General features: G+C 47.9%; 1 protein-coding gene and 1 long non-coding RNA gene across 14 annotated transcripts in view; both read right to left on the reverse strand.

Annotated features, from left to right (window-relative positions):
• ATXN1 (ataxin 1) overlaps window positions 1-15,490 on the reverse strand; it is a 218,110-nt gene extending 202,620 nt beyond the window's left edge. For 4 of the 13 annotated variants that reach the window (XM_085540204.1, XM_015854661.3, XM_015854669.3 and 1 more), the window contains exons 1-2: window positions 15,155-15,490; window positions 10,989-11,109 (exon numbers count right to left, since the gene is read on the reverse strand). The gene's annotated coding sequence lies outside the window, so the exon portion shown is untranslated. Of the gene's footprint in view, window positions 1-10,988; window positions 11,110-11,277; window positions 11,335-13,873; window positions 14,310-14,376; window positions 14,579-14,768; window positions 14,867-15,154 lie in introns of those variants that run through there. The other 9 variants (XM_085540197.1, XM_085540201.1, XM_085540202.1 and 6 more) reach the window with 6 other exon arrangements.
• A 334-nt stretch (window positions 15,491-15,824) lies between these two features.
• The window catches only part of LOC146761934 (uncharacterized), a 142,732-nt gene continuing 136,717 nt past the window's right edge, over window positions 15,825-21,839 (reverse strand). Inside the window, exons 5-6 of the long non-coding RNA XR_014943567.1 lie at window positions 21,278-21,365; window positions 15,825-18,103 (exon numbers count right to left, since the gene is read on the reverse strand). This is a non-coding gene — a long non-coding RNA (uncharacterized LOC146761934). The remainder of the gene's footprint in view (window positions 18,104-21,277; window positions 21,366-21,839) is intronic.

The following is a 21,839-nucleotide window of genomic DNA, read 5'->3' on the forward strand; positions in this document are numbered from 1 at the left end:
AACCAACCTACTGATACTTTATACGCATTCCCCAAAGGGGAAAGTCTGAGTCCCCTCTCCTTGGTGCTCCTGGAAGGACGTCAGTATCAGGCCCACCACACTGCTTAGCCAACAATCAGCTCTAGAAGTAATTCAATTAAGGGGTACAACATTAGCAGTTTTCAGGAGTGGGGTAAGAAAGATTCAAGTGCAAATGCTTCTGAGGCCTAGCTGAAGGAATGGAAACACGTGTTGTCCTCAGCTATCACAGTAAAGCATGATCCTTCTTCCTCTTCCCCTCCCAAGAGTTCTCCATACCCACACGCTCACCCTCAGGCCTCCCCAGATGCCTAGAAGCAAAACAAGATGGACAAGAGTATGTTCTGCCACTGCACCCCAGGATGTCCAACTGCTCTGCCCACCTGCATGGGATGTAATGCTGCTGAAGTGAACTCAATGAGACCTCAGAGCACTCTACTTAGCAGAAGCTAAGACAGACTAAGACAAGGGAACCCTGCACAGAGGCCAGAGGCAAGTTCTCTCTCTGGGGCAGAAGCTTCTCAGTGTTTTGTCTGAGGTACAAACACACAGAGTTGATACACTTGTCTTGGCAGGTGAACAGATTTGTTCTCAGTAGTAACCACAAAACCTTGTCCTGAGCAGAAGCTAAGAGATGACCAAGGTCAGTACATACATGGCACACCAAAACCCTTCTCAAGTATACAGGAAAAAATGCAACAGAACACTCAGCTACAGGCCAGACTCCACTTGCACACACTACAAATGCTTTTATTTTCCATGCCCAACCAAGAACGTAAATTGTCCAAAAGCTGAATACCAGCTCTTCACAAAGAACCTCGGAGCCATCAGAGCTCCCTGCCAGCTCCTAACGGGGCACTGCACATCACAAACTGCCCACACATTCGTGTTCTTCCCCAGGCAGAGCCATGCACTTTGCATCTAGGCGGCAACTTGTTTTAATTGCACACCTACTAGGACAGGTCACAGTCAAACACACTGAAAAAAACTCCTCGTAAGTAAGAAGGGAAATCAGTGGCTATGACTGCAAAGTGCTGTTGCTAGCCAGAAACGAAGAGCACACAATCCAGCCCTGAACGACTGCCAGCAAGGAGGAGTCCCAGTTTAAGGCCACAAAAACACTTGGAAAGATGTTACTTGGCTGATTACGCCTCTGCTGGAAGGGTAAGGTTTCAGAGTAGTGTGCCCAGCAGATTAGATGTGCGGCTCCCAGCACAGCTCACAGGAGCTGCAGATCTGAACCACCACGCACAGTGCAACTGTACCCTTGCACGTACTAGCAATACAACCTGCCTCTGAGCAATACTATGACAAAAATAATAGCAGTATCAATGAAACTCTAGTCCGTGGGCAATGACCACAATACTCGCTACACTCCCATTGAAATGAACTGCTCTGTAAGAAATTTTTAAAGCCAAGTGGGAGATACAAAGAAAATAATAAGGGCAGCGTCTCTTTGGGGAGAAAAAGAAAAGAAGAGAAAAAAAGAAAAGAAAAAAGGGACAATTTGGCATTTGCAATGTGTACAAGATGCCTTCATACACTTTCCTGATTCCTTGCCAGTAACTATTCAAAAAAGACCACTTAACAAGCAAACAGGTCTTCAGCACAACAAATAATAAAAAAGAGAGCAAAGCTTGTGCTATTTAAATATCATGAAACATTCTGCTAATCATGCACAGATGGAAGTACAGACGCTTCTGCCAGACGCCTTGTTCCAAAACTTTGCTCTATTTTTAATTATTTGATGCGCAGAGGACCTGTTTGCTGATTAAAAGGGCGCTGCCTTTAAAAGGACTCCATCAATATGGAGTCTGGTCTTGTTTTTCATGAGAATTTAGGAAGCGGTAACTCCTCACTGTGAGCTCCCCGTAACAATTTACTGTGGCTGTGTTTTGCCAGGTACTTCTCTCGCCTTGGGAGACTACCTACAGATGGGGAAAGTGAATCCAACTACGTGCAAAACTGTCTCAAAAATGCTGAGTAATTTCATTTGGATAATGTTTCTTTTCCCACAACTTCCTTTTGTTTGCTACCTACAACGAGCATCGGTTTTCAGATACAGGCATTATTTTTGACAGCTTTCCTTTCAGACTGAAAATAGTTTTTTGTGAGAACACCTCCAAACTTCATCAACCAAAATACCTACTGTAGTCAGAGCTTGGCAAAAACACTTCGATTAAATAAGAACCACACACACACACACACACAAAATGGTGTGGGGGGAAGCAACCCTCATATTTTTCCCTTTATACCTCCTGTGAACTCCACTCATTCAGTGGGTACTTCATTCCTGTACGTCTTCTCAGCAGTCAAGGAATCCTCCCCTCAGTGAAGAGCCTCACTCAGAATGCACAGCATGTTCCATTTTTTCCCCTTTCTTTTCCTGAATTAAGTGCTTTTCAAACATTCTTTTTTTGGCTCACTTTACCTTTTATCTCCAGAGTTTTGCAATATATGACTGTAGCATTGTGCCAGTATGAAAATGACTGGAAATTTAAGAAAAAACAGCTCAGGCCATTACTTTTGTCCCACTAGTATAATATGTTAAAAAAAAAAAAATACATTTTCAAAGCTCGCTAACTTTAATGATTGAAGCTGCTGCTATTAGCACAGTAAGAGCCCTCTGACTAGCAGACCACATGGTACAGCAGGAAAGTAACAGTGACCCCATTATCTTATGAACAAATAACCCAAAGAGGGTGCCTCCCGGCTCATGCCCAGCTACAGAGAAAACAGCTGAATTACTTTTAAACTGCCAGCGTGTAACATTATACAAACAGATAAACGCACCCCGTCTGTGAGCAACCAGCTGACCAGCCTGGAAAGCAAGGTGCCAGCTGAAAAGATGCTGCAGCTGCCAGCCACGGAGGACTGGCAGGGGCAGGCAGGGTTGACAATCCAATGCGCTGCTCCAGAGAAGAAATAAAGGGGTTTTTTTTCCCCCATGAGAACAAGGGAGGGCTGTACAGAGGGAAAGGCTTGTCCTGACACATCACTGGGGCTGCAGAGCTCAGAACCCAGCTATGACTAAGGAAAAAGGGAGGGAGATCAAACAGCTTCAAATTGGCCGTTCTGCAGATAATGACTGAGGTGCTGAAACCCTCTAAGTGGAAATAGACTCTAGACACACGGGAACACACACACAGAGCAAGCCCAAAGAAGGGCTGCACACAGCAAAGCATTGGGCAGGGAGCAAAGTTAGGGTGGGCGCCCTACAAGTGGGTCAGGTGCTGTCACAAGTACAGAGCGTGGGAGAAACCCTGCAGAGAAGAAGAGAAACTGACTGGCCAGCAACAGGAGAGTATATCAGGAAAAGGTTATAGCAGGACAGGATGATGGGACAAAATAGTGCTTGGCTGTATGAAGATGAATCTAATTCACCAACACATCCACACAAAGGCTGGAAACTGCAGACAGCTGGCTGTGGAACAGTCTTCATTCTCTCTTCAGTTGAAGGAAGAGCCAAGCAGCATCCTACCAGCAAGCTGAACAACAGCTCCAACATCAGAAGGCCTCAGCTCTCCCAGAGATGCACAGCCAGATGCCACATTCTGTTACACCCCATCCATATATATGTGGTTTCATTCAAACCACAGCAGTAATGACAGGTGGGCACCTGACCCCTTACCCACTGCAGGCTGTGGCGAAACACCTTGCTGCAACACAGGCACAAAGCGTGACAAGTTGGTGCTGCAGCTCATGATGCACAGCACTGCTGGTTTAACAGAGGCACATCAGTTAGGGCAAGAGCTGCACAAACAGCACCAAGTGCTGCAGCCAGCCCGCTGACAGCTCAGACAAACAGACTGCACAGTGCTGCTGCTAACGTAGCAAAAGCATGTCTTAGTTTGCATTTCTTCCATTCCTTTCAACCAGCATGACGTCCAGCAAGTTCAAGTCCTTAGGTAGCTGGTGTCTTTCTTTGCTGCTATTTGATGCCTTTCAGATGCTCGCTAGGTACCTCCCATCCATCTTACTTAGGGCCCATTCTGGCTGTATTCTTAACAGATATCAACATCTGGGTAGTACTGTCATACAACAAACATCACTCAGGAAATTTATTATCTCAACTTTATTTCACTCAGTTGGCACGCACTACTACTCCTGAATTTGCCACAGAGATGCAATCAAAATAAGCTTGTGGCGACCAACAAATCCCAGGCTGTACCCCTGTCAGTTTGTGGCAGTCACATAGTGAAGACTGCACACTGGGACTGAGTTATTCAGCTCATACAAGCATAGAACAAAATACAGAGTTTGATTCTTTCCTCAGTCCTTCCACCGTCATAGAGTCACCTGTGCTCTAAGTCAATCCATAACATAGCTGTGCAGTACCCAGAAAAAGACGAAGTACAATTTTAAACTACAGGTTAGTGACCCGTGACATCCACCATTCCTCCTCCTTCCCCATCAGCGCAGACCTCAAAACACATTAGAGAGACTATACTGCAGTGTCAGCTATCACCCTCCACCTTAATCGACTGTCGAGTTCAAAAAGTAAACAGGACTGTATGATCAACAACAAAAACATCAGGCCAAGTCACAGAGAACATCCAAGAAAATTTACTAAGACTGATAGTAGGAAACTTGAAACTCATCCCTGATTCTAAGAGGAGAAACCTAGGGTGGAAAGCTAAAGCACCTTCTTTTACTCAGAACAACTGCAGTTCTGAGTAATCTCCACACCTATTAATGACATGGTTTGGGAGTTTGTTCATGGACGCTCAAATCTTAAGACAATGGTACGAAACTAAAGTCTTGTAGTAACTAAGAGATGATGTTCATGACATCCATGCATCCGTGTTTTACTTGCGTTGAGCACTGGTAGAACAATCTACATACGTAGATCTGCAGCAAAACACTACTTAGAAGTTCAATTTTAATCAAAAAGAAATTTGCATCCCTCATTGAGGGAAGAAAATACCACTGATCATATCTATGGTACTTAGGCACAGCCTGAAGTGATAGGCAATGCTGCCCAAGCAGAGGCTCGGTCTTTAAGTCAGTGCTGCTAAACCTGAAAAGGAAAGTTATAAGACAACAGTCTGGACCATTCAAAGGTGGACGACCACAGCTACAACCTTTCACCTCTGAGCAGGAAGGTGGTGATCTTTATCTTTAAAACATGACGTATTCTGTAGAAGAAAAAGTACCATGAAGTAAAATGGAACTTATTTTTGCCTTAAAAATGTAAAAAATAATCACCCCGGCGGCAGCAAATATATCAACAGATAGAATGTAATTGTGTTAGCATTTGATTTCTGCACTTCAAGCTACCTTTGATCAACTTGATTAACATTCCTTTCTAAAAATCTTACAGCTGATGCACTTCATGCACACAATTAAAGTAGATTAATCCGCTCTAAATTGTACATTTCCTACGATTACTGTTCCTCTGATTAATTCTACAAAAAACATGTGCTCAACTATGCACAAATGCATTTTTCTCAATGATAAAATAAACCCCTGAGAGAGCTACCAGTAACTGGCCAAGAGATATCACTGCGAACATCCAATAAATCAGCTTGCCGTATGATGCAATGTTATGTGATCTCATACACCAAATACTACACTTCTTGTTCAAATGCAAGAAAAAAGAGCCCAGTTGTCAGCTTGTACCACCTAACTGGTTAAAAACCAGTTCTTTTGGTATCGCTATCCACACGAAAACGCTGCCAGATAGTCAAAGTGTCTGTAGTTGTTCCACAAACCTTCCTCTACTAAAGTCAGTGACAGAATGTTAATCACGTTCAATGGCACAGTTTGACATGGCTGAATTTCAGAGACAGTGGGTCTGTAAGGGATGCATCTGAGCCCAGACCTGAGGGGGAGGCTCACCTTGACCTCCCCAGGGCAGCTGTGAGCAGACTGATGTCCCTTCACCCCATAAATCCCCCTGCCTGGTGCTGTAGCTAAGCACTGCTGAACTCAGGTACCCTCTGGAAGCACCACAAGGCAGTAATTAGCGTGAGGCTTGTAATGCATTCCCCAGCCAGAAACACGGGTTGCTGCGGCCACTGGAGTCAAAGAGTGTGAAAAGGGGCTGGGGGTGGGGGGGATGGGGATAAAGAAAACAGGTAATAGCAGAGAAAACACAGTTATGTTTTATTTAAGTATCAAACATCAAGATAATTACCATTATCAACTGAACTGTCAAATAAATATTGACAGAAAATGGCGATTAAAAAAAATAAATAAATAAATTTCCATTAAAATCTATTATTGCAGTGGAGAGGATTAATGATGCACGGGAGATACCTCCGGCACAAACGTGTACTTCCTAAGCCGTGTTAGGCTTTGTTTTGATTTTTGGAGAAATGATGCATTTCACATCCTGTCTGCAGACGATACGATTCTAAAACGCAACCGCAACAGCAATCTAAACCCTTCTCTTATTTTCTGGGAAGTACTGTGCACCGCTCCCATTAAGCTTACCGGTAACTGCGAACTGTTAACATGCCTTAGTGTGGTTTCAGCATTCCTACGGCAAGGCTAAGCAGCAGTCAGAAAACAATGATATCCCCAGGCCCGCGCTGTAGTTTCTCAAGCAGAGATTAAGCACGGTATTCTGCTCAACAAGCTCATCACTGTTAAGTAACTCATCAGAAAATAAAGAGGGAATTATCAAATGGGAATTGCCAAGTAATTAGTTCTCTGAAGCAGATGACATACAACTGTTAAAGGGAGGGGCTTCCCTGTTAGTCATATGTCAGAGTAGAGCCTACTAATCTGTAAATAAAAATGCATTTCATACGATTAGCGCAATGGGTTTTTAACCACTAGTGGTACAAGAAGAATTAATTTGCAACTTCTTGTGCTGTAATGAGCTGGCGAGATTTTCTCTCTTTGCATACAATGAATTTTCCAACGCTGAGGATCGCCTGCTGTCAGACCGCCCGGGGACAGACGGCCATGAAGACAGACAGGCTGCTACCAGGGAGGGGACGTGCTCAAGGGCTAAGGAAGAGGGTAAGTGCATTTACTATCATAGTAACCGGAAAAGGCACTCCCCGCTCAGCTGCTCCACGTGACGCTGACAAGGACAGCACCAATGAGAAAACACTCCCTGGCACACAAATTCTGAGCACAGCGCAGCAGGATCAAGCCTGCTTTCTGTACTTAGTCTTCCCTGTTAAAGCCTGACTTCCTTCAAGTAGCTTGTCTTAACAGAAATGTTCAATTTGCAAAACCTTCAGGGCCGTCATGCATGGGTACCTGACAAACAAAAATGCGGTAATGCTCGCAACCACATTCCAATACAAACAAGAAACACTTAAACTCTTCTGCTTTTTAGAGACTGAAGAGTGAGTCAATAAGCCCTTAAATCAGGTTTTCGGATAGTCCCAAACAGAACCGATGGCTGCCAACTCACCAACAACTAAAGAAGCAATTACCATACATACCAAGGGGAGGAAGGCATGTATGATGCTGAGGCCTACACAGAACTACAAATGGCAATCACAGCATTTTGATCCTCAGCACATGCTCTGTTTCTGTCTGATATTTGCTCCATCAGCCAAAATATCACACTATGTAGTAATGCTAGCACGGGACAGATCTCCACAGCGTACCACAGAAGGTGAATCAAACCTCAGGCAGTGGCTTATACCACATTACCAATGAGAGCGCCTAGTGCTTCCATCTATACAAGTCACTACAGCCAGCTCCATTTATACAAAGCCTCCAGCCAACCTGACATCGGGCTACAGCAGCATCTACTGAGGAAACAGAAGAGCAAAGCCTCCACAGGGCACCATGGGGGTAATGGGGTAGGGCTGGGGATATGGCCTGGCCTCATCTCCAACATCTGACACTGCATTCACATCTTTTCATTTAATTTATCAAAGAGTTACTCAGTCAGGCACAAAACAAACAATTAAAAAATTAAAATGACTTCTAATTACTCTCCAATTATACCTAGTTCACATCTTCATTTCATTTGTGCTGTTAATGCGCTCACAGTCTCCACCGCTGCCTTCTTTTAGCCCTACAGCCATTGCAGGCCTTGATAAACAGGGTAAGAGGGAGGAAATAAAATCAGCTGTGATAGAAGAACACTGATATGGCAATCAAAAAATTGCCTTTAGACACACTAGTATTGAGACAGATCACCTCTTTCTACATTCAGTACATAATATTTTTAGAGAACAGCCTGTTGTTCATTTACAGGGTGGCAGCCAGAAGCCTGTATAAAGCACAGCTGAGGCTTTCTGTGAAAAATAAGCTCTACCAGGTAGTGTGCAGATAAACTTATAGAGAATTCAGCAGAAAAAAAAATTTTACAAACAGGCTGTGGCTGCAAATTCAACCCGATACTATAACATGATTAATAGGTATCAAGTGACTCAACAGTGGAAAAGATAGAAAAGAACCCTAGTTGTTCAAACATCCAGTGCCTCATGCAAAACCCTCTCGACACAACTGCTTAAAAGAAAGCATTGAGTCATTTGCCTGCGTGGAAGGAGGCAGAGCGAGTTCAGAACAAATAACAATAACTCGACGGCTTTTAGCTCAGGCTAAAATTAACTAAAGTCAGGGGGGGAAAAAAAAAAAGGAGAAGGAGAAAAAAAAAAGCCGTATCTCAACACATGTAATTTTATTTTCACTAATCCCAGTGTCCTCATTCAGGCAGAGCTCTGCAGACTGCAGGAGAGCTGCTCAAACCCGAGCGGCAGGCACGCCTCAAGCGTACACACCGCAGCGGCTTCACTCCCTGCAGCCACGCGCCTCCTCGTGTGAGTACAAACGCACGTGGGGGGACACCAGGGCTGAAGCAAAGCTGCTGAGCTCTGATAGTGGAGGTGCCTGGTGAAATAAACATGCCTGATGTTCTATCCCTCAGACAGACCCCGTGGCAATAACCTGCGTCTGCACAGAACACAGCAGGGCTGCTGAGACCTCCCCCTCCACCCCCCTGCCCCAAAAATGTGAGTGCCAGAAAAGATGCTGGGTCTCAGCATGCAGTGCTCGATCTCGGTTCATGAAACCTATTTGTGGCTGCTCACTGCACTGCTCTGGGTCATGTTTGTTTCACATGCTACTACTTTTGAGTTCCCTTCTGTTAAATCAAGCGCCAGAGATAACGCTTGTAAGCAGGCAGTCTCTATCTCAGTAACTTTTACTTTGCTCATACAAGTAGGACTGATTTCAATCGATCCCTAGAGAAAATAAGCACTAACTAACAAGGCCAACAGAGGTACCCATGCTCAGAGACTGAGACAGCACGTCCAAGAGAAAGAAAAGGAGCTTAAAAAGATTTGATCTGAAGTCCAGAAGACAGCCCTGCATTTCAAACTGCACTGACACAGGAAAAAAAGCAACACGGTCCTGCCCTCCACTCACGCTGTAACTGAGACAACTGCAGCAGACTTAACTGGGTTATTTCTTCTCTAATCCAAACTGTTCCCAACACATAACATACTTTTTCTCATGCCGTCGCAGGAAGTGCCAGATGTTAAAATATTCGAGGTGACTTAGCGATACACTGCGGGTAACTCAGAGTGGTTATTCACAGGATTCAACCAATACGCTTTAAGTTGTTTCTTCTAGTTAAGAGACTGAAAGCTGTCCTGTAGTAATTGTCTCTGCAAATAAATCCAACTTCACAAAACCTGCACCAGCTCTGAAACAACAAAAGGCCTTGTGGAAACGTCCCCGTCATAACCAAAAGCTCCCTCCTATTTGATCTCCCGAGCCCGTTGCAGCTATCCAGTCAGTTTTGTCCCCAAAGTGAAAGATGAAATGTGTCAGTGCACAGGCACTTGGGCTGGCTGTTCACCCAAGAAACTCCTATTGCTCTGAAGGGGCACAGTGGCATCAGACCACCCCCACCACTCCAGCTCATTTGTAAACCCTAGGAGGCATGTCTTTACATGTAACTGCTTGCTCAGGCAACTTCCCTTAACAGCACGGCACCCTACCCCACAGCCATAATAAAATGTAAATTATGTGCCACACACCTCTCTGACATGCTGTATATGTCAGAAAGCTATTCTGCAACAAGAGGCTTTCTGGTCAACCCCTCATATGTAGAATGCTATAGAAATGGAGTCTTCTGGCTGCATAAAGGGGGGAAAAAAAACACCTCAACTGCTGCAAGTAGTTGCTACATTTAATTTTCTCTTATTTAGAGACATCAATTTCTTTATGACCGTTTATCATTTGGTCCTTTTTTTTCCCCAAAAAAAGTATCAGTAGCATTGCCAATCCCAAGCGCTTAAAAATCGTGAAACAGGTCCAAAAAACCAGGCTGGCTTAATGACAATCAGATTAAAGAAATAAAATACAAGTTTATGTTCTTTTTATTGGCAGTACGATTGTTGAGCCCTGAGACTCGGTTCTTTCAAGGTATTTCCCGCAGCCACACGAGAAGGAGAAGCAAGGAAGAGGGATCAGAGCGCGCTGCTCCATCCTGTCTGGTTCCAGAACTTAGGGGATAAAAGAAGAACTAAAAACATTCCCAAAACAGGACTAAAAGACACTCAGGCACATCACTAGTGACCGGTTATCCTGGGAAGTATCCCCATGCCAGACAAAGTTCAGTGCACGAGAAGAAATAGGGACACTGCGAAGTCAAAGGAGCTGCAAGCAACAAGAACTGCTAAAACTGTTCACAAAAGCACAGGGAGGATTTATATAATTATACTTGTGGCATTAACCAACAAAAGATCAAAGACTGCAAACTTTTCCATTCATGCTACAGTCTTTTAGTAACTGCATAAGCTCTGACCTGAAGTGAATATAAAACCACTCATCTGGAACCCACTGTCCTGTCAGTCACCCAACTGAGTCACCAGAGCTAATGGTATTTCTATGATGAGTTTATCCAGGACCTCCACTGCCAAGTGAAGAACCAACGTTCTGCAGGTAGAAATTGGCACAGACTCCATGCAGGTGCCCATGCTGACTAGAACCCGTGTCAAAAAGCACATGGTTGTTAGACAAAAGAAAAGGCAGCACTTTCTCACCTTACTGGCAGCACATCTCTGTATGGCAAAGACGACAGCAAAGGTGATCACTGTCCCGCAGGGGTCAACAATAAATTCACAGCTTGTATTGCTCGCCCGTCTGGCTCGGCCTGCGGCGTGACTGTCGATCCCAACGTTGAGGAGATGGGAGCCAAAATAAAACAAAGCAAAAACACAGGTAAGACTCAAATCAGAGGACCCCAATACACCCTAACAAAGCCCAAGCGACTGCTTTGCTATTACTCAAGCACAAATAAACTATAGATTCAGTCTTGCAGGCAGCACGTACACAGCAGAACACATAGCCCACTTATTCCAACAGAGTGCTCTGTTCCTAAATGTGATCTTAATGAGGTGAAGAACCACGAGCGAGTCGAGCTGACTTCAGCGCCAGCAGAACGTGTTTTATCTGAGGAGGGGCACAACTCAGAGGATACTGCTGCAACTGCTGCCATTGGGTAAAGGCAGTCAGCGAGGGGAACGTGGCGTTACCTTGTCCTTAACCACAGCAATATTAGAGCCAGTGCACAGTGCTGCGAACGCTCACACAATGTAAACAACAGCCAACGCTACCAGCACGATCCTTTTGTTTCTACTTCTGAATTTTTCTTCGGGAAAAATACAGAGCGCGACAGCACTGACATTCTGCTGACATCACATATTCAACAAAATACTTGGGGTTTTTGGGTGGTTTTTTTTTCCCCCACTTGGAATCTCACCAAATATTTCTATCACTCTTGGGACAATAAAAGGATTTAGAGGGACCGTTTCTCCCTCACTGAGAAGCACTTCTGTTGTTTCAGTTTATGAGCATGCCGACTCGTCCCTATTTATGGAAGGATTTACACACATACTTAACTCCAGATAGGTTCTTTAATCAATCCTCATTCAGCAAAACCCTCGCTGGGACGTGTACTAAAGCAAGTCTGCAGACTGGGACCAATACACGCACACACATTTGCATGTGTTTCAGAGCCATCTCAGACTGCAGCTTTTAGGGGAAAAACAGAAGCTCAATGTTCGCAGAGGGATCAAAAAGGAATGACAGCCATAGATCCAGTCTCTGCATTTCTACAAAAGTCAGGAGACTGCAAAGTTCCTTACATTTAACAGCATCCACCGACTATCAGCTAAGCCAAAACCGTGTAAAAAAAAAAAAACTTCCTCTCATAAAAAATGCAAAGCGCCGAACACGATGCACGTATGACATCAGATTCCAAAATGCTGCGCCTCCGCCTGAGCAAAACCGAATGAGATCAGGATTTTCAGCTTGCAAGCTCAGGCTGAGCAAAGCGTACAACTTCCTCCGGAGTACTCACTGGAATACAGCACGTCGTTACAGCCAACTGCAGCATCTACCTGTGCCAAGCCTGTCAGACTGCTGCCTCTTCAGCTAATTGTGTTGGTATTTGTTACAGCAGACTCGGTACCTCCAAGGAGACCTACAGCTCCATCTGCCACCAGAGCAGTGCAGAGCACACAGACCGGTACCTGTGCAGCCTCCACCCCAGCCCAGCGTGCAGACCAAGCACAGCCCGATCGCTGCCCCACAGCTGGAGCTGCAGCCCCTCCGCTATTCTGACACACGTTTCCTTTAAGCCCTGCTGTGGTTCTTCATCGCGTTTCCCCTCAATTAACACAGCACAACACGAGCATTGACAGTGACAGTCCTAGACGTGCTGCTGAACTTCAGCAAGGGGAAGGATCAGCCCTTCATTTTGCTCTGAGACCAATACTTTCGCATCCTAATGTTTCAATCAGTTGCTTTTCAGGTGAGCGCATCTAACGTCTATTTTCTTAATTAAGATGAAACTAGGCCACTGGATCTATTACATAAAAATGTTCATTAAGTGCAATTCCAGGCCTCTTGTAAATGTCTCTTACAATAAAAGACCGGTTCCTTCAGCCTCTCCGAGTAAATCAGAGCAGGGCAGGGAGAAGAGCTGCGGTGAGAAGTTGCCGGCAGGGCTGCCGGGGAGCTCCGGTGCTCCTGATCGAGTAAATGTGTATGTTTGGTGGCCCTGCCAGGCAGGGGGATTGGAACTACATGATCCTTGGGGTCCCTTCCAACCCGGGTCATTCTGTGATGCTGTGATTGTGTGTGTGCTTCACGGTGCCGGCAGCTTCTCACCGCCGAGATGCGAAGTGCTCCGGGCTGCGCTCCGTAGCAGCGTGGACGCACGTGGCTAACGCGGCACCTCCAGGGGGCAAAAAAAATCCCACGTTGCTTTTTGCCGTGGAAAGATATTGGGAAAACGATGGCTGCAGGCAGCGGATCAGCGCCTGAGCTCTGCTACTCTGCTCTGCGCCTGGCCGGAGTCCAACGAGCGGAGCTACCCCAGATATACACACGGTGTACGCGGCTCTCAAGCAGCCCCTGGAGCCGCTCCAGGCCCGCGGCATTACGACTCAGCGCCACATTCGGTGCCTGCACGAAGCGACGCCTGCGCCCGTGTGCGGGCAACGAGGGGAAGGGCCGGCATGAGCTGCTCCGGGAGGGCAGGAGCCGCACTGCCCGCTCCAGCACGCAACACGCCGTACGGGGCGGAAAGTTTCGCTCTCTGCTGTATGTTAACGAGCACAAACGCAAAGTGGTATCAATCGGAATATCAGCAACGAGCCGCGTGGCGATGTTTATACGATATGCCCCCTCGGGTTTGTTCACCGAGGGCAAAGGAAGCCGGCTGCCCCTCAGCGCACAGCTCCTTGCTCACGTTCCCAGCGGTACCGCCAATTCCCGGCCCTACGGAGCCGGGCTAGGTGCGGGGAGCAGCGGCAAAGTTTCCGTGCTCCCGCAGCGCCCTGACGGAGCCGCTGTGCGGTGCCTCCCCCCGTCCCTGTCCCCGCACCCCGCACGGAGGCGGCGGGGCTCACGGCGCGCACACCTGAGCGGCCGGGGCTGTCTGTTGCCATAGCAGCGCTCTCTCATCGTTCGGCGGAGCGGGGCCGGGCGGTCTCCGAAGGGCTGCGGGAAGGGCCCGGGCCCGCACCGCCGCGGAAGGGCTCGAAACCGAAATTAAAAGCCCTCATTGCGCCGCCGCACGCACGGATGGACGGACAAACAGCCCGCGGCGCCCGGCACCGAGCGGGGTGTCCCCCCGCACGGCTCGGCCCGGCGCTGCGCTCCGTGCGGTCAGCGGCGCCCAACCAGCCGCCGCTCCCCGCATTATATAACGGCTTCCGACTTGTTTGCTCCTCCGTCAGTGCCGCTCGGTAATTCCTCCTCTGCGCTCCCCGCTCCGTCGCGTTCTTATCGCTATTACAGCGGGCGCTGACGTTTCGCAGCGCGTTTAATTGAGACTTCGATACCCCCAGGAATCGCGCTCGCGGATCGCGGCGTCCGCGTCCCTACCGGGGTGGGGGTGGGGTAATAGCGAACGACACCGACCCGACCCCGAGCTCCGGCCGGGGTTAAAGTGGCGCTGCCCCGCGGCCCTCCCGCCCGCGCTCCCCCGGCGGCGGTACCGGGCGTTGTCCGCAGGCGGCCTGGGCCCCGACAGCAGCGGCGCGGGGCGGCCGCCGGCCACATCCCCGTCCCAGCGCCGCCTCCTCCGCCGCCCGCTCGCTTCATTCACCCTCAGCGGCCGCCCAGCCCCTACTACATGCGCCGTGCGGCCCGGCCGCGGGCCCCCCCCCCCTCTCTCTCCCACACACACACACACACACACACACACACACACGGAGGGGCCGTGTCACCACCCCGTCACGCACCGCACCGCCACACACACACACACACACACACACACATCTACACATACACACCCGGCTACAAACACACACCCCGAGGCCGCCGCTCGCAAAATGTCCACCCTGCCGGCGGGGTGAGGGAGAAGGAAGGAGGAGGAGGAGGAGCGGGAGGGCCGTGCGAGCCCCAGCCCCGGGCCCAGGCCGCTGCCCTCGGCCATGTCGCGGCCCCCGCCCGGGCCGGGCCCTGAGGCCGGGCCGCAGCGCTGCCCCCCCGCACACACATATACACATATACACACACACACACACACATATACACGCACAGAGCCGCCCCCAGCCCCGTGTTTTTCCAGCCGGGAACCGCGGGCGGCTCCGCAGCCCAAACAAGGGGAGAAGCCGGGGGAGGAGGAGGAGGAGCGGGGGGGGGGGGGGGGGGGGTGGAGGGGCAGAAAGCAGAGGAGGAAGAAAAAGGCACTTACTGTAAAGTGTCAGTGGAGGTGGGGCTGGCGGGGGGGGTCGGACTGAGACTCGAGCACCGCCGTCCTCCCGGGGTGGGGGTCTGCGGGTGTGTATGTGTGTGTGTGTATGTGTATATGTGTGTGTGTGTGTATGTGTGTGTAAGTGAGGGCTCCTTCCCCCGCGGGGACACGCTCCGGGCTGCTCCGGCGCTGTAGTAGAAATGATGTCTGCAGTACAGCGCTCGCTGCCGCTCCGCTCTCCAGTATGTAAATGTGTAATAGAAGCCAAATATGGAGCAGTTGGCTGCCTCTGCAACAGCTCAAGGATCCTACTTCACGCGAAAGGGGGGGGCGGGGGGGAGGAGGAGGAGGAGGAGGAGGCAAGGCAGCACTCTGGCGGGCGGCCACACAGATTATTGCATACGCTCAGCACCGCCGGGGCCGCCGGCCTTAACCCTTTGGGGGCCGCCCGGGGCCGAGCCGCCCTCCTCCTCCTCCCCCCTTTTTACCCCCCCGGCCCGGCCGTTCCTCGCCCCGACGCCCGCTGTGCTGGGGGACGCACCGGCGGGCACCGGGAGCGGCGTGCTGCCCAGCAAGGGGGGGAGAGCGGGGCCGGGATGCGGGAGTGGCGGCCTCGGCCGGGCTGTCGCTAAGGGAGGAAATAAACCCGAGCCAGGGAGCCAGGGACGGCTCGGAGGCAGCGCCGTGAGAGTCAGGGGAGGGTGATTTTATTTAAGATGCCATATTGCGTTTTGCCGTTCAAAGCGTCGTAGCGCAGGAGCCCGCATCCCACTCCCGTTTTCTGAATTAGTTTTATTTTTCCGGATCCTTGGCGTATGCTCGAGTTGCTTTGTAGAGAGTACCTTCCACTTCATTCAGACCAAAGAGGCTCTGACTCATTCCGTCGCCGCACTACGAGGCGGGCAGGGCTGCACCACGCATGTTTGGGTACTCGCTCCCGCTGCGCTCCTCGTACGCGCTCCGCCACAATCCTCGCTCGTCTCTCCCGGCTGCGCGCAGACCACTGCCCGCCTCTCCCCGAATAAATGAATGGGAGGAACACAGGCACGGGACGGCGTCTGCTCTGCTTGCTGGCAACCCGACTGCCGCGCAGGGAACCGCTCGCTCTGCTTTGGCATCAGGAAGGCACGCACGGCGCCGGGAAAGCCTCTCCCCATCCCAAAGTCACCACACGAAATGCTGCATAAACCCCCAAGGCTGGGTCTCGGCTCCAGAAGGGCTCCGAGAGCAGCACGTGCGCTCCCTGTGCCGTGGCTGCCCAGAGCGGGCTGTTGTTTGAGCCTCTTCCAATCCCCCCCCAGCACAGCTGTGAGCTCCGAGCAGATGTCTGTAGTGCCGATGTGTCACGTGTGTGTCCACAGGTAGTACCGCTGTGTTTCAGCATTGGATCTAGCGTTAGTCTGGATGCAAAAGACCCTAGGGCTCTGTCAGTATGCAGATCAGCAAAGCAGTCCCTTCTATGAATGACTGTACTCATCCTCTATATTTCCTAGAGAATGTGCTAACAACATGGTAATCTGCACAGCTCATGACTGAGAGTTGGTACTGTCTTATAGACCGGCTTTATGAGCACAAGCATATTTTAACAGTGCAACTTCTACCTCTCCAGATCAGGTTTGCTACATAACCCAAAGTGAATGCCTGTTTCAGAGCACTCTGGGGACAGCAGCAGGCCCGGATGTCTGGATGCCCGTGCCACTCAGCAACAAGATGGTGCATCTACAGCCATGTGCCAGACAGCAAAAATATCCTCACCCAGCTAATGCAAGGTTCATTGATTTAGCAAAAGGAACCGTGGCAGAGAGGCAGAGGCTGGAGACAGCTGGAAATGACGAGCAGGCCCCACAGAAGCTGCCACCCCATCCTCTGCATTCTGTTTTGCGGACGCGGCATTCTCCCTGCTGCCACCTTTTTTCTTTCAGTTGTACTCCTGTTACCTCAGGAGAAAGGAATCTTTCCTTCTCAAACCTCCACCTTGCCAAGAGGTGTGGCACACGCCATGGAAGAGAAGCCACATTCATGCTGAAGCAAGCTTTGGGCAACTTTCCCTTCTGCGGCAGGCTCGTGTAAGAGGCTTGTGTGTTCCTCCATCCTGTGGCTATGGTGTTTGCCGCAGGACCCACACTTCTGTGCCATGAAACAGCCCATTGCCTTTTAAATCTTTGTCCGTGTTTCTGCTTCAGAGTTGGAAGAAGACCCTAAAGTATAAGTCAGTTGTAAACTTAAGTGGTTTTTTTTTTTCTTCCCAGCAAGCAGCTTCTGCCCATGTCCTGGAGAAGTGCCGTAACTGCAGCCAGCCGCATCAGGTTCACAAACTCACCTCCGTTTTGATGGTGGTTACATAACAAAGATAAGGGGACAGTGCCTTTGCTGACGCTGCCTGGCACGCAGGATGCACTTCCACACTACGAGACGTCATTATGTGTCCGTAGTTCCTCTTTTGAGGGCCTATGGCAGGGCTCAAAATGTTTCCCCAACAGCAAGCAGCACACAGCATGGTGGGGGCACCGAGGGTGGGAAGCAGCACCTGAATGAGATCTCATGTGCTGCCACGGCCAGGACAAAGGTCCCTCATTGTCTGTCAAGGCAGCACAGTCTATTGACCCAGACATGCAGAACTATGCCAGAGGTGAAAGTCATTTGCTACAGAACATAGACACAAGTGCAGACCAGAAGAGTTCTGACGGTAAGAATGGAGAGGGGCGTTGTGGCCGTGCAGTATGTACAGGTCAGTGCTCCAGCACCGCGGTGTGAGTTGGACACAGGAACCCACTCGAGCGGTGCCTCCTGCCAGTAACATGCTGCAGCTGGTCAGACTCCCAGCTGAACGCGTTCTTGACCAGAAGACAGTCATCAGTTTGATGTGCAGGAGGCACGTTGTCTAGGAGAAACTGTCTGTCAGTGCGCTGATGTCGTGCCATCAACATGCATGCTTTATGTAATCGGTATCTGTAAAAAATGGGAAAATAAGAAGTAACGTAGGTTGGATTATTTTTTTTTTTAACATCCACTTTCAGGGAAATCCAGTGAGTGACGAGGCACCGTGAACAGTAATTTCACAGTTATCGATCATTACAGTCTAAGACTTCAGTTTGTCATAAAATGACATTGTTGGTCTCATTACAGCCTCTAGTGGACAGTAGTAATCCACTTCACAAACCTGTCATACAATCTGCTCGGATGACAAGTGTTATCAAGGTGGGGGTTATGCTGAAAGAACATGAGTACACTGCTGTGCTTGTCCCGTGGCAAGAAGGATTTTCCAATACAGTCGAGAGTTTGCTGGCATTGCTCTGAAGGTGCCTTGCTTTATGCTTCAGGTATCAGTGCAGGCTCGTAAATAACCAGAGAACTTTGCTCTCGATTTCAATCTCAGACAGCTTTCATAAAAAAACCCTACATCAATCTCAAATGTTTTTATAACAGAAGATATTGGTTGTCATGTTTTTGGCTTAAGTATGATGTTTCTATTCCAACTCAGGATCTGCAGACTGTCCAATCCACCTCCTCTCTATTTATAGCCTGCTTGCATTCAGATAATTTTTGCAAATGCAGTTATTTTCATTATTACTTCAGACATAGGCAGCTGATTTAAGGTATTTTAATAGCTCTAACGAATAAGAAACTGTAATTTGGATTACAGCTGGCTAATTAAGGCACACTTTCCTCTGGGAAGTTAAACATGTACAGTACCTGAACAATAACATATTTAGAATGTATTCTTTAACTTGAAGTGCCACTTGTGTGAACACAATAACGTATGCCTAACAACTTCATTTTTCATGTGTTCGCCTAGAAATGAGTGCATCCCTGTCAGAACAGGGAGGTTGATGGTGGTCTTCAAAACTCAGCTGGGATTGTTTGCAGATGGAAGGAAATGAGTGGTGCACACGGAGAACCAATTCTGTCTCTTTAAAGCCACAATTATCTCATACAAATTAACATTTAGTGAAGCAAGAGCCAAGTATTCATAAAGACTAAGCAAGTATGTAGTACTACACTTTGAGTCTAAGAGAAAAGCTGAGGTCAGAAAACTGTACGGTCTAAAATGCTGAGGTCCTTTGCAAGTGGATTCAAAGGAAAGGCTGCCATTGATTTCTTTACTGCGCCTATGTATGGGCTGCAGGGTCACCAAACAAAACATTTTTGTAATTTCTTATCAGGTAGATAATGGGATATCAAGGTAAAAAAGGTGTACCTCATCGCTGTCTTGTTTTGTAAAAAGAAGCAGTCAAGTTCCCCTTTAAAATAACAATAGCTTCAATAGCTTTAAAATGAAAATATCTCCTTCGATGCAGATGTGGCACAAGATGCCTTTTTTGTTTGGTTGGCTTTGTTTGTTTTTTAAATAGAGAGAGCAATTCAACAAGGGAATAAAAACTGATCACTCCTCTGAAGTCTTAAAATCCAGGCAGATTTCATCTTTTGGATATGCTGTCAGTTAGTTGTACGTCATTGACGCAGAAGGAAAAGCAGCTAAGCTACCAGCGGTGGCCCTGGAATGGACCGCAGCCAAGCCTAGCCCTGAATGCTGTCCCAGCAGTGACCAGTGGACAATCAAAATGCTAAGCGCTTCTCCAGAGGTGCTCAGTTGGTCTAGGCACGCTCAAGTAATAACCGCAACAGGTTGTTAGGTGCTTTGCAGCCTATGGTGTCAAGATGTCAGAGGTCTCTGTCCACATGTTGGTCTCCATAGAACTCTTCAGACACTGCAGGTGGTGTGAGCAGAAGGGCCAGGCAGGAGCAGAACCTCAGCTTCTGTCTCCTTCCTAGAAGCAATCACTTCATATTGGGGTCAAAGTCCACCAGCAGGGAACAGAGGGAAGGCTCCATCGCGTGGAAAATTCTTGGCTTCCAGGACCATCAAGGCAGTGTTGTTAATGAGGATTAACATTCAACCAAAAGGAAGGTAAAGAAGTGATGAGAATTCGCTGGCTACTTTCTGGGAGAAGGCTCTCTGCTTCTGGCAGAGAGCAGCTGGAGTCCGTTCGAGTTGTCCCTTTAAACCATACCTGGTACAGAGACTCTTCTGGGAGTTCACTTGCCAGTTTTTTCTCTGTTGCAGGCATTATGGTCTAGACAGATTAGATTAGCATCTATCATGTAAACACTTTGGATTGGGAAATAACTCTTGTCCTTTCTTAAAGTATTTTTCCTGCTTATAAGGCAGTGTGGCTTCTAAAGCCTGATACAGTCTCGCTCATCAATACTATTCATATTTTGGTAAGTTATGTTAGTGTTCATGGGAGGAGAAGGGGCTGCAATGGGCTATTTACCTGTTTGAACAGATTTAAGAATTGAAAACATGGATTTTTGACAACTCAGTACTTTTAACTGCCACAGGTGAGTTGTTCTGGTCTACTGAAGAAATCCTTCCTGCATCGCGGATGAGCAACCTAACAGACTTGAAGAACCAATATGCTTAATCCTGCTGCCAAGGCTTCATATTCTGTCCACGTGCTAAAAATCTTTATGACATCTTTCATGAGAAAAGGTGCAGCATATGAATAACAGTTATTTTCTGCCCTCGCTGTCTCTACTTCTCCATAAAACAGGACACACAAGGGCCTTGGCCCCAAAGCTTTCATGCACATTCAGAACTAAAGTTTACAAAATTCAGCCAATATTGGCAGATCTTGCCTTGGTTTCAAGAAAGAGATAAGTGTAAGTTGCCTTATGTCCAAGACTGGAGTTATTTTGCACCTATCATTTCACAATAATGTTAAAGGAAAGCCAATAACTAACACTGTAGTAACCTGAAATACAGTCAGCGATAGTCCTGCAATATATGTATCTTGTGCACAGAAGATAATGTGTTAGATTCTCTTTTGTTGTTGTTGTTTTCAAAAGGTATCACATGCCACAAATCTGCAACTGTTTTAAGCACATTAATGAAGAATTAGAACAACACATAAGCATCAAACAAAAATGTAAGTGGGATGAGTAGGGGATGAAGCAATTGCAGTACCCTCTAAGACTTAATCCATAGTCGTGATCAATAGAAAAAAATTCAGGCAGAGAAGGACTGCAGACACCACAAAACAGTCAATTGCTTGCAGGGTAGGAAGTTCTCAGCCTGCAAGCCTTTGACCAATGAGGTAGGTAAGGGCAGTAAACATTTACCTTGTATCCAAGCACAGGTTGAAGTGGTGTTTTTCCAGTTTCTTCTGCAGGGTCATGGGGATGTGGTGTCCTGAAGAGCCCCGGAACTCTGTCATTGAAAAAAAATGTCTTGGGAAAAGTGGCCAGTCATCAGTGGTTAAATTAGAATTATTTCAGCAGATGTACATTTGTTCAAAACTAGACCGGCACTGCTTTGAATTCTTACTATATGAAGGCAGCATCTTGCCCTAAGAGATCTTCCAGGTTCCCATGTTCTTTCTATACCTTTCAGCAGATGCCTTCCTACAATAATTGTTCCCATCTTGGATAAAATGTCTTATCATGTCTCTCTCTTTCTCTCCACCTACTTTTTCCACTGGAGACTTTCCATTGGCACCTGTCTTCATAACTTGCATCTGCTCTCATATTGTCCTCATATGACATCATTTATTTATTTGTACATAATGACAGACACCTATTCAAAGCTCTGGAGGTCTATTAGCACACAGCTACATTACAAGACAAAACACAGCAGTGTGAAAACAGTCTTCTCAACAGGAATTTAGCAGGGTATCCCAGTACA

This window comes from Coturnix japonica, chromosome 2 (genome assembly GCF_054131305.1).
Source record: "Coturnix japonica strain WE chromosome 2, WE-NBRP24, whole genome shotgun sequence".
Taxonomy (NCBI): Eukaryota; Metazoa; Chordata; class Aves; order Galliformes; family Phasianidae; genus Coturnix; species Coturnix japonica.